The 11,547-nt window shown below is 35.6% G+C and overlaps 1 long non-coding RNA gene across 1 annotated transcript in view; it reads right to left on the reverse strand.

Annotated features, from left to right (window-relative positions):
- LOC107714560 (uncharacterized) overlaps nt 1-10,429 on the reverse strand; it is a 14,087-nt gene extending 3,658 nt beyond the window's left edge. The window contains exon 1 of the long non-coding RNA XR_001636988.1: nt 10,312-10,429. This is a non-coding gene — a long non-coding RNA (uncharacterized LOC107714560). The remainder of the gene's footprint in view (nt 1-10,311) is intronic.
- Between the last annotated feature and the right edge of the window lie 1,118 nt (nt 10,430-11,547).

Here is an 11,547-nt window from a genome sequence, read left to right on the forward strand (position 1 = left end):
TATATATATGGAAGCCCATTTCTGCTATGGGAAAAAAAAAAAAAAAATGTTGCGCACTTTTTATCTCACATTGTTGATTCTTTTCCTCGCAATAAGTTTATATCTCACAACAACTTTTTTTCTCACAATATGATAGAATTGAGAGAAGAAAAGTCTGAATTTTGGGATATAAACTCAAAATTACAAGAAAAAAGTCAGAATTGCAAGATAGTAACTCAGAATTCTTATTTTCTTTCTTGCAATTCCAAATTTACATCACACAATTCTGTTGTTGTTTTTTTCCCTCCATGGAATAAAAAATTATATATATAATTGCGACTTTTTATCTCACAATTCCAGTCTTCTCAGAATTGAGATTATATTGCAATTCTGAATTTGTATCTTGCAATTGCGAGTTTATATCTCATAATTCTGACTTTTCTTCTCGGAACTGACACTTATATTCTGAATATAAATGCAGAATTGCAATTTTAAAAAAATGTCTGATTTGTGGGATAAGTCGCACTTTTTATTATTATTTTTTTTTTATTATTTTTTTTTTTTTAGCTTCATGATCACTGTGTAATGGTGATATTAAACATGATTTTACTGCTGCGCTCCGCATGAAACTCAAGCTCAAAAGAGATTAACCTAAAAAAAAATGCATTCTTTTTCCTCCACAAAGACAAGCAGCCCTTGCAGGTCAAGGACGTGTCATGCACAAGGAAATAATGCTCCAGTTTAATAGCTAAGCACCTTCATAATATTGAGGATTATATCCTATTACATTTCAACCTCATGGTCGAAGCAGAGCTCATAGAGAAAGGGGTCAAATCTATTTTGAAGAAGTGTTTGGCACCACGGGACGTCATTCTGGATACGTGACAGAGAATCGGTCTCTTTATCTCTCTCGTCTGTCGCATTCATTCGAGATCTTGCATTGCATTAATCTTAATGAAGCTCTACGTGGACCGCGTCTCGCTGGTGCAGATACGAGGTGTCCTTGGCAGTGCGGGCAGCAGTCACTCACTTTATTATGCTAACTTTCCTCCATTGTGGCTCTTATCTGGAGATGGCCACTGATGCTCAATGACCTTCCCCAAGTCCTAAATCAGATTGCAGAGTATAGCATCAAAAAAACACTCACTAACCCCATCAGCTGGAGAGAGCCGTGTCGTGGCTCTTCTGTTAAAGCATGGCAAGAATCACCAAATTGAAATAAAGCTGTGAAATTGTAATATTTTCTGGGCAGCCAAAGGTTTGAGGAGCCCCTCAGAGCCTCCATCTCAAGGATCAGCAATTTCATCCATTTTAACCTTGTGTTTAAAGGCATTTTTACCCTAAAATGAAAATTCTGTCATCATTTATTCACTCTCATGCAGTTCCAGACCCATACAGTGAGAGGGAATCATGACCACCACAGCTCTCCCCGGTAACCATCCCCTTTATTCAGAAAATGAAGACGCTACAGGGAAGTATGTTTTTCACTCAAAAATCAGTTTTTGCTTTCAGGCTCTGTAATATTCATATTATAATGTTATTTCAGTCACTGTTTTTAACAGGCATTTATTCTAAATGAGTGTTTCAGCATTTTGCCACATGAAACATGTGCTTCTTTCATTAACTTAAATTGCGATGTCGGCCTTTTGAAAAACATTTGGTATTTCTGAAAATCACACAAAACTCTCAGAGAAATTCACACACACACAGCACACACACACACACAAATGTCCTTTATAGAGGACGACAATTAATTGCGGGTCCCCGGGGGATTATGGGTTCCTTTTGAGGCTCTTTGAAAAGCAGATGACTTGATATGAGGAAAGAGAAAATGAGAGCAGGAAGAGGACATTAGCACGTCAGGTACAGTATTTGTGCTGAGGGTTTATTGTGATATCGGTGATAGATCAGCACAAGAGCACTTGCCCCGTGTCTCGTTCGCCCGCTGTGCGCTAGTCCAGGAGGGAGCAAGAAACCCTCGTGCTCTCTGTTTACAAAGCCCTGCTAATGTCTGTGGTGATATTTATTCATTCCTTTAGGGCTATATATACTGTATACATTGTTTGTGTGTGTGTGTGTGTGTACATGTTTTTCTATTCCAGTGGGTACTGAAACCTGAATACACACCGACTCCTCAATACAAATATTGATTCTTGGTAGCAGAATATGGCAGTACTTTATAATATCGAATATATCTGTACCTCATCCCTAATGACATACAGTAATGTTCCTTTTTTCATTAACTTAAATTGCGATGTCGGCCTTTTGAAAAACATTTGGTATTTCTGAAAATCACACAAAACTCTCAGAGAAATTCACACACACACACACAAATGTCCTTTATAGAGGACGACAATTAATTGCGGGTCCCCGGGGGATTATGGGTTCCTTTTGAGGCTCTTTGAAAAGCAGATGACTTGATATGAGGAAAGAGAAAATGAGAGCAGGAAGAGGACATTAGCACGTCAGGTACAGTATTTGTGCTGAGGGTTTATTGTGATATCGGTGATAGATCAGCACAAGAGCACTTGCCCCGTGTCTCGTTCGCCCGCTGTGCGCTAGTCCAGGAGGGAGCAAGAAACCCTCGTGCTCTCTGTTTACAAAGCCCTGCTAATGTCTGTTGGACAAAATGTGACATGGGACTCCTTGAAGTGCTGTGAAGAGCGTAAATGCCAAAGCCTTTCCCCTGCTAATGTGAGCACATGGGGAGCCGTATGGCCATCTGTCATTCGGATGTTGCACGCTAGCGGTTTGAAATTTGCTTTGACACCAGGTTTGTAGTGGCAGGGTGATTTTCAAAGAAAGTGAAAGTCAATTTTGAAAGAGATAATTGAGTTTGCATGGAAAGGGAGCAGTATATATTGAGAACGGTAGATATGACTTCTAGTTAAAGGAATAGTTCACCCTAAAATGAAAATTAGCTGAAAATGTGCTGTAAAATGTAACCCTCAGGCTATCCAAGATGTAGTTGAGTTTGTTTGTTCATTTGAACAGATTTGGAGAAATGTAGTATTACATCACTTACTCAGCAAAGGATCCTCTGCAGTGAATGGGTGCCGTCAGAATGAGAGTCCAAACAGCTGATAAAACCATTACAATAATCCACATGTAATCCACACCACTCCAGTCCATCAATTAACGTCTTGTGAAGTGAAAAGCTGCGTGTTTGTAAGAAACACATCCATCATTAAGACATGTTTAACTTCAAACTGTCACTTATGGCTAAAATACAAGTCCTCAATCCATAATATTGCTTTCTCCAGTGAAAACAAAATCATATTGTCCGAATCAGGAGAGAAATCTGCACAGATCAAGCACTGTTTACAAAACAGTTCCAAACAAATATGTGAAGCGTTGTTATTATTGATTATAGACTGGTATTTTGGCCAGAAGCAATGGTTTGAAGTTAAAAATGTCTTGATGGATTGGTTTCTTACAAATACTCACAATATGTTAACTGATGGACTGGAGTGGTGTGGATTATTGTGATGTTTTTATCAGCTGTTTGGACTCTCATTCTGACGGCACCCATTCACTGCAGAGGATCCATTGGTGAGCATGTGACTCCAAATCTATTATGATGAAGAAACAAATGTATCTACATCTTGGATGGCTTGAGGGTGAGTGAATATTCAACAAATTTAGTGGCTTGGTAAGTGCGGTTTTATGTGTATTTCCTGTGCTGATGCATTTCCCATTGAAACAGGAAGCTGAGGTGACATATCAAGGCCAGCAGACTTTGTTTACTTTTGCAGCCATGAAATATTTACTGGTCAGTGGCAGTCAACATCATTCTCATTTTAGGTTTGTCTCAATTAGTTAATGCTGGTAGTTGTTGGAAGTACTGTATCTGACTGCAAAGAGTAAATTCCTCTATTGATGGCCATTATAAGATATATGCACATTTTGACAATTATTATTTACATTTACGCATTGAGCAGATGATTTTAGCTAAAGTGACTTATATAGGAGCATAAGTAAGATAAGAAATTTTTCACAGAGCCAACATTATTCACTGTAAACAATGGCATATTTATTAGAAAGGAGGATTAGAGAGGTTGTCCAGATGAAGGCTAAAGGGACGAGCCTTTCAGCCACTGCAAGAGAAGCTGGTCATTCCAAATGTGATTTCTCGAATATTGCAGGTTTACAATGACACTAATTCATTCAAGTCCCCCAAAAAGGCTGGTCATCCACATAAGACAAATGCACGAGAGACTCTCAATGGGGAATCGGTTCAACACTGCAGCTGGAATTGCTTGCCAGTTCACCGCTGAACAGGGTAAGGATCTGTCTCTGCATGTTTAAGAGAAGTCGGACTGAAAGCACACTCTGCAGTGATGAAGCCTCTCATCAGCAGAGAGAATCAAAAGGCTAGACTCACCTTTGCTGAGGAGCATGTTGTGTGGAGAGAGGGGAACTGATCCAAATTTCACTTTAGTGATGAGAGCAAGTTTAATTTATTTGGGTCTGATGGGAAGCATTATGTTTGGCATCAAACTGGGGAAAGACTGAAGCCTGAATGCGTAAAGAAGTGTCATGGTTTGGAGGATGTTTTTTCTTCAGCAGGAGTTGGGCTTCTTATACAGATACATGGCAGAGTGAATGCAAATGTTTATCAGAACCTCCTTCAGCAATATACGGTAACTTCCCTGCAAGCATCTCCCAATCAGCCTTTCTTGTTATTGTAATTGTATTAGTAATAAAAATATATTAACAATATATTTAACAATTATAATCATTAATACTTATAATATTCATTAAATACAATATTATTACATTATTCAATTATGAAATTAATAAATTAGCATATTATTATTATTATTATTATTATTAAGAATTGTATTATCATTAATAATAAATAGGCTAATAAAATATTACTAATACTTAAGTTATATATTTTTAAATATATTATTATAAATCATAAAAATAATTATATTAAGACTTCTATTATTCATTAAATAATATTTAAAATTATTATTTTATATTATCATTAATTGCAATAGTTCTATTGTTAACACCACCACCATCATCATCATCATCATCATCATCGTCGTCGTTGTTATCGTTATTATTATTATTATTATTATTACATTTGTCGTTATTATTATTATTATTATTATTACATTTGTCGTTATTATTATTATTATTATTATTACATTTGTCGTTATTATTATTATTATTATTATTACATTTGTCGTTATTATTATTATTATTATTATTACATTTGTCGTTATTATTATTATTATTATTATTACATTTGTCGTTATTATTATTATTATTATTGTTGTTGTTGTTGTCATTATTGTTATTATTATTGTCGTTGTTGTTGTTGTTGTTATCGTTATTATTATTATTATTGTTGTTGTTGTTGTCGTTATTATTATTATTATTATTATTATTATTATTGCAAGCAAAGTGTAAATGAAAAACATTTTATTATATGATTGTAGATATTTGACCTGTAAACATTGTTTTTCAAGTATAGTGAAAATAACTAATATTTTCCCTCTCTGTTGCCCTTGATGTCACAGCTCCAAAAGAAATCTCATTTTTCCTGCAGGTCTACAGTGATTAGTCACATGGAATTTACAGCTCATGTGATTGGCTCAAAACAACCTGGCTGCAGAACGAAGCACCTATGAGCAAAGATGGCAGATGTGTCCTGCGCCAGCCGAGCAACTGCCGTCAAGATGGATGGGAATGCCAACGGATCGCTTCCTCCAGGTTTTACGGACCTCTTTGGTTTGAACAAGCTTCCCGTGCACACACATCGTGTCCTTCTCCATTATCTGCTCTCCGCCAGCAATCCATAGATACTAATGAAATGTATCTCTAATTAATGTAACGCATTAGCCGGTATCCGAGCCTTGATGAAGTACCCGATAGAAGTTTGCTTAAGCAATAATGAGATTCAGAGAAATTCCAGATAGGATTTCTTTCTCGTTAGATGCTTTAGTCCCCATGGGGAGAGCAATAACATATCAGTACATAATCTACAATCGGAGACGCAATTTACATAATCGCACCTAAAAGGCTTACACACGCACGATGTCAGTGAGTTATTGGCAGAACGGATTTACAACATCTTCAAAAACAAATGAAAAGGCTCCTTTTCATAACGGAGCCTCTCTTCTCAATCAATATTAATGCTGAAGCAAAGCACCGGAAGGAAAGGCCGTAAATCCATAAGTGGGATCCATACGTGGGAGATTTACGCTCCTCCCATAATTGCAATATCAGTGTCTAATTATGAACTGTAATCATGCAGTTAAATGGCTGCTAGCTCGCACCACCTGAAAACATGGTACAACTTCTCCATTCTCAGTCTATCTACTGGAGATTTAATTAAAGCTTAAGTTACTATCGCTCATTTAAATTACCATGACAGAAGATTTCAATCAACCTCGGGTTGAGGAACCAAGAGCGTTTGACATTATAACGGTGGTGGATTCATGCAACAGGAAATTTTAAACCAGATCATGACAGTCTTTTGTGACATTTAATGGAAATATTAGCATTGCATTAATTTAAAGGAATAGTTTACCGAAAAAAGAAAATTTACTAAACAAATGTACTCACCCTCAGGCCATCCAATTAAGATGTTTTTGATTTTAAACCATTGCTACAGGCTAAAATGGAGTGCTCTACCCATAATATTGGTTTCTCTAGTGAAATATTAGTCTCATCTGAATTGAGAGGGAAATATATACACATCAAGCACCGTTTACAAGCCAAAACAGTCCAAAACTCTTTTAATCAAATATGTCTGTGGATTTTGATGTGGGAGGAAAAAGGAGATGGACTTTTTCACTGGAGGAAGCGTTATGGATTACTCACTATTTTAATCAGAAGCGACATTTTAAAGTTAAAAATCCTTAATGATAGATTTTTTTTTTCTACAAACATGCAGATTTTCGTTTCATAGGATGTTAATTGATGGACTGGACTGGTGTGGATTACTTGTGAATTATTGTGATGTTTTTATTAACTTTTTGGACTCTCATTCTGACGGCACCCATTCACTGCAGAGGATCCATTTGTGAGCAAGTGAGGCAATGCTGCATTTCTCCAAATCAAATTGTAATTTTTGGGTAAACTATTCCTTTAATTGATCTCAGAGGCTACAACTACAGCAGAAGATGTGCTTTTTTGTTTAACTAGCATATGTAAAAGTACATTTGGTTTTGAAATTAAATTTTTTTTTTCAGTCTCAAAGAAGAGACCAGTGAGGTTTAATCTGAACTTGTTCATATGAACTTTTAACAGGTGACACTTTGTTTGTTTTTTGTTTTTCAAAAAACACCCATTATAACAGTGACCAATACATTTCTATAATACAGAAATGCACATTTTAAGTATTAAAAACAGTGCAATTCATAGATTTAATGATTCATGCCAAGGATAATCAAGTGCACAATCAAGAGGATCACTGAGTTTGATTGACATTAAATAAAATGACATTTCCCACTGAAATCAGTGACATTGACAAAAATCGGATATAGATATGATTTATTTCTGTATATGACCGCAGTCCAGATTTGACTATCAAATTCATTGTCATTTTTGCCTTTCACGGATTAAAAAAAAATCAGATTTGTGTCACATCTATCTACCGTGTGAACGTGAGAGCCCATGCAAACTGAACCAGCTTAATCTAATAACTGGAAATGACGAATGAAAATGAGGCAATACTCAGTAATTTACATGAAGTAGCGCATTGATAGATAGATTATAGGTGACAATAACTTTAATGGTGTTTTTATTGTTTCTCTTTAATTCCCTCCTCATTTTTTTCAATCCAAGTCTTGCATATCATGCAATTTCATAATCTCATACATATATTATTTGATGTTGTCATAAGAGTGTACTGGTGTTTTGCTTTAAGAAATGTAAAGTTTCTTCCACATATATTGTGCAGACAGAAAAGGTGGACTCTAAAGCAAGCAGTTTAATATTCTTGAAGCCATTCAGTCTATGAGAATTAAAAATAACTTAATCTCACATTTATGTTTCTCAGGGCGAAGAACGAAAAACTGTTAATTGAAAGCTAAACATTACCATCACTTTTCATTTGGCTGTAAACAAACGCCTGGCATATCTTCATTTCGATATTAATTCTCCAATTCACAAACAGGCCTGAATTTTTGAGCTATAATTTTGTGGACTAACATATTTTCTGTGGGTTGAAAACAGCTATATATGAAAAGAGGGATCGTAAATGGAATTAATTCTGTATGCACTAAACAATCATGCACATATGCAAATGGAACAAATGGCAGAGCGGCCGGGAAATTTCTGATTGAAAGATGGAGCTTGTTGTGAAAATAATCATATTCAGCCATTGGATTGAGATCTGTGGATTTAGCCACTTGAAATCTGATCAAATCATGAGGCAACTGCCTTTCGCCACTATTTTTTTACACATCGCACATGTGCACTTGTGCTCAGTTCCATTGAAATGGTTTCAAAGAGAAGACTCAAGTGTTTACAATGGATCAAATCAATCAAGAAACTCAATTGTGAGGCTGAGGTTACTTTCTAAATGCTTCTGTGATCTCTCCATGATATCGCACTTAAAAACATGGGATTCTGTATTTTTGCCCAACAAGATACATATATTAATCAACTTGACATTAATGTGTTTAGCATATATGCAGTATATGATCCCATTTACATTTGTAACTGATTCATTGGTCACGTTTTGATGGTGCACAGAAGAACAATGGTGATCACCACGATTTTACTGTACAATTGCCCAAATTATGCTGTTTTTCACCAAAACTGAGCACTTGATAAAAGATTGATGTGACTTTTGTGATTTCACTCTTGGGTTTTTATTTAGCATTAAAGTGAGTCATGATGTACTTTAACCTTCATGTTGTGTTCTGGTCATTTTGACCCAGAAAGTACTTTCTTTTTCCTGAAAATGCTAGTTAATGATATCGCATTGGACTAAAATCTCCCGACTTTGCTCAGAGATGGTATAACAATTTACCAAAGAAAAAAAATAAAAAATTTTTAAAGGGGTCATATGATGCGATTTAAATTTTTCCTTTCTCTTTGGAGTGATACAAGCTCTTGGTGCATAAAGAAGATCTGTAAAGTTGCAAAGACTAAAGTCTCAAATCCAAAGAGATATTCTTTATAAAAGTTAAGAGTCAGCCACGGCTCAGGCCTGACAGGGCATCATCACAATATGGTAAGGGACGTAACATTTCCGTCACACGCTTGAGGTATTCGGCCAATCAAAACGCACTGGATAGCTGGCCAATCACAGCACACCTCGCTTTTCAGACCGATGAGCTTTGTAAAAATTGACGCGTTTCAGAAAGGCGGGGCATAGAGGAGAAACAATAATGTACAGTATGTGGAAAATAATGTGGTTTTTTTAACCTTAAACCGCATAAACACATTTCATTACACCAAATACACAAAATAATGTTCTTTATGTTCTTAGCAACATCATATGACCCCTTTAATGATTTTCCCCACCTTTTTACACTTGTGGTGTTCCTAGTCAAAAATGACTGGCCTACAAAAATTGCTTGTAATTCTCATAAATAAATAAATATAATTTTTTTTTTTTTTTTACAAATATTGGATTAAATCTTTTAGCAACTTGTTTTCTTTCAATCAACAAAGGTTTTGTATTTGTTTTGGAACTGGTTGATCTTCGGCCTCATTGATCTGAGCTTATGCACCTTTTGAGAGAACATTTCCAAAATTATCCACAAATAATTTTTTTCCCACTCAAAACCTCTGCTAATTGAAAGAAAACAAGTTGACAGAGATTGAATCCAGGATTTGGTGATAATATAGCATAATGAGAGATTTACAAGCGATTTTTGAATATGAACAAATTAGGTGAACCATTTTAGCACAGCACAAGGGTTAAATTCACCCAAAAAGAAATTCATTATACTATCTTTTTGTGTTTAAAGAAAGAAAATCATATAGGTTTGGAACAACATGAAGGTAACTATTTCCTCAAATTTGGCACAAAGTTAACATGTGGCTTCAAAAGGTGTTTGGACAAATTTTATGGTACTTTTTAAAACTTTTATGCTGTCTTGTATGGAAAAGAGCTTCATAAAAGAAAGTAAAGGATGACAGACTTTTCATTTTACGCAAATTAATTGATTTAACTAAAATCAAAGCTTCAAATAAATGGTCAAGGTAAATCTACACACTTTCAAACATGCTTAGATCTCTACATGATATAGCAATAAAACTCACCTGACACCTACTGTTTTAAAAGGATGCTAATTGATAGTCCAAAACTGCACCGTTGTGCATGTTCCTTTGCATCTTAATTCACCAAACACTCACTTGTGAGTCTCAGAATCCATTCTGCAGGTTTCATCTTGACCTCTTTTTAGCATGCCGAGAGCTCTGCCCGGGGAACAGCCGCCCAAATGATTGGTTCAACTTTACTGGAGTTTTTAAACACGCAGGCTTTGGATGACTGGTCTCGCCAGCACCTATTTTGCATCGCTAATCACCTGCTAAACATTTTTGCTGTGTGTAGGGCATCAGGCAATTAAATGGAGGCAGGTGTTAATTGGTCTCTGAAAACAGGGAGGTTGGAGACTGTGGCTGCCAAACCCTCATGGGTCTGCGAGGCCGGGCTTTGATCTGACAGTTGATTTGCAACATCAAAGCTAGTTATTAACACGCTCATTAGCATACAGACCTCTTAACCTATTGTTAACAAAAATAGTACGGCGAGCAGGGTCACGCAATATTCATAACTGAAGAATTGGTTTCTCCTCTAATGCAGGAGTTGGAAGTCTCAATATGCATTTTTCTTTACAATGAAGCATGCAAAAAGCAGTATGTTAAATGAGTAGGATGTCTGAGTGCACAGTATTCATGAAACAGTAGCCTATAGGTGAACAGTACCTAATTTAATGACATTGTTCCATGAAAAACCTTTAATATACTTAAAAATAAACATTACAAATGTTACAGGATCATTTTTGCAGTGATGTCGTATCTCTAAAAAAAAGATGGTTCTTTAAAGGTTCTTTACATGCAGTAATGGTTTTATTTAGAACCATAGCATTCTGAAGAACCCTTTTATGCTGAAGTGGTTCTTTGTGTTAGAGTTTAGGGGTCTTTATATATATATATAGGGGCCTTTTGTTTTTCAAATCTGAAACTGACAAAGCACCTCATTACTGATTTTCTGGAGTTCAGTGATTCAACTACACAGACTGCCAACACACTCTCAACAGGTAAATTATTTAATTCTTAAAATTTAAATACAAATTTAACTTTATGTAAATTTGTAACTGGCTTCCAAACAAACATGTTCTTATCTCTTTTTTTAGTGTTTGGTCACATTTAAGTGTGTGCAGCTCTGCTAAGCTGTGGAAACTTATCTCCTCTTCTCCACTGAGTAAGTAAAAGAGACAATGATTTTTTAAAATTCATGTTGTTAGATTTTTTAAAAATTATTACTTGGGTTTATGTATAAACATACCCAGTCACAAAAAATATTAAAACTATCCCATGACTTTATATCACTTTTTTCTTTTAAGATTGTGAAGGGCTCACATACTG

The sequence above is a fragment of the Sinocyclocheilus rhinocerous genome, unplaced genomic scaffold, assembly GCF_001515625.1.
Source record: "Sinocyclocheilus rhinocerous isolate Xijiao unplaced genomic scaffold, SAMN03320098_v1.1 scaffold990, whole genome shotgun sequence".
Classification (NCBI taxonomy): domain Eukaryota; kingdom Metazoa; phylum Chordata; class Actinopteri; order Cypriniformes; family Cyprinidae; genus Sinocyclocheilus; species Sinocyclocheilus rhinocerous.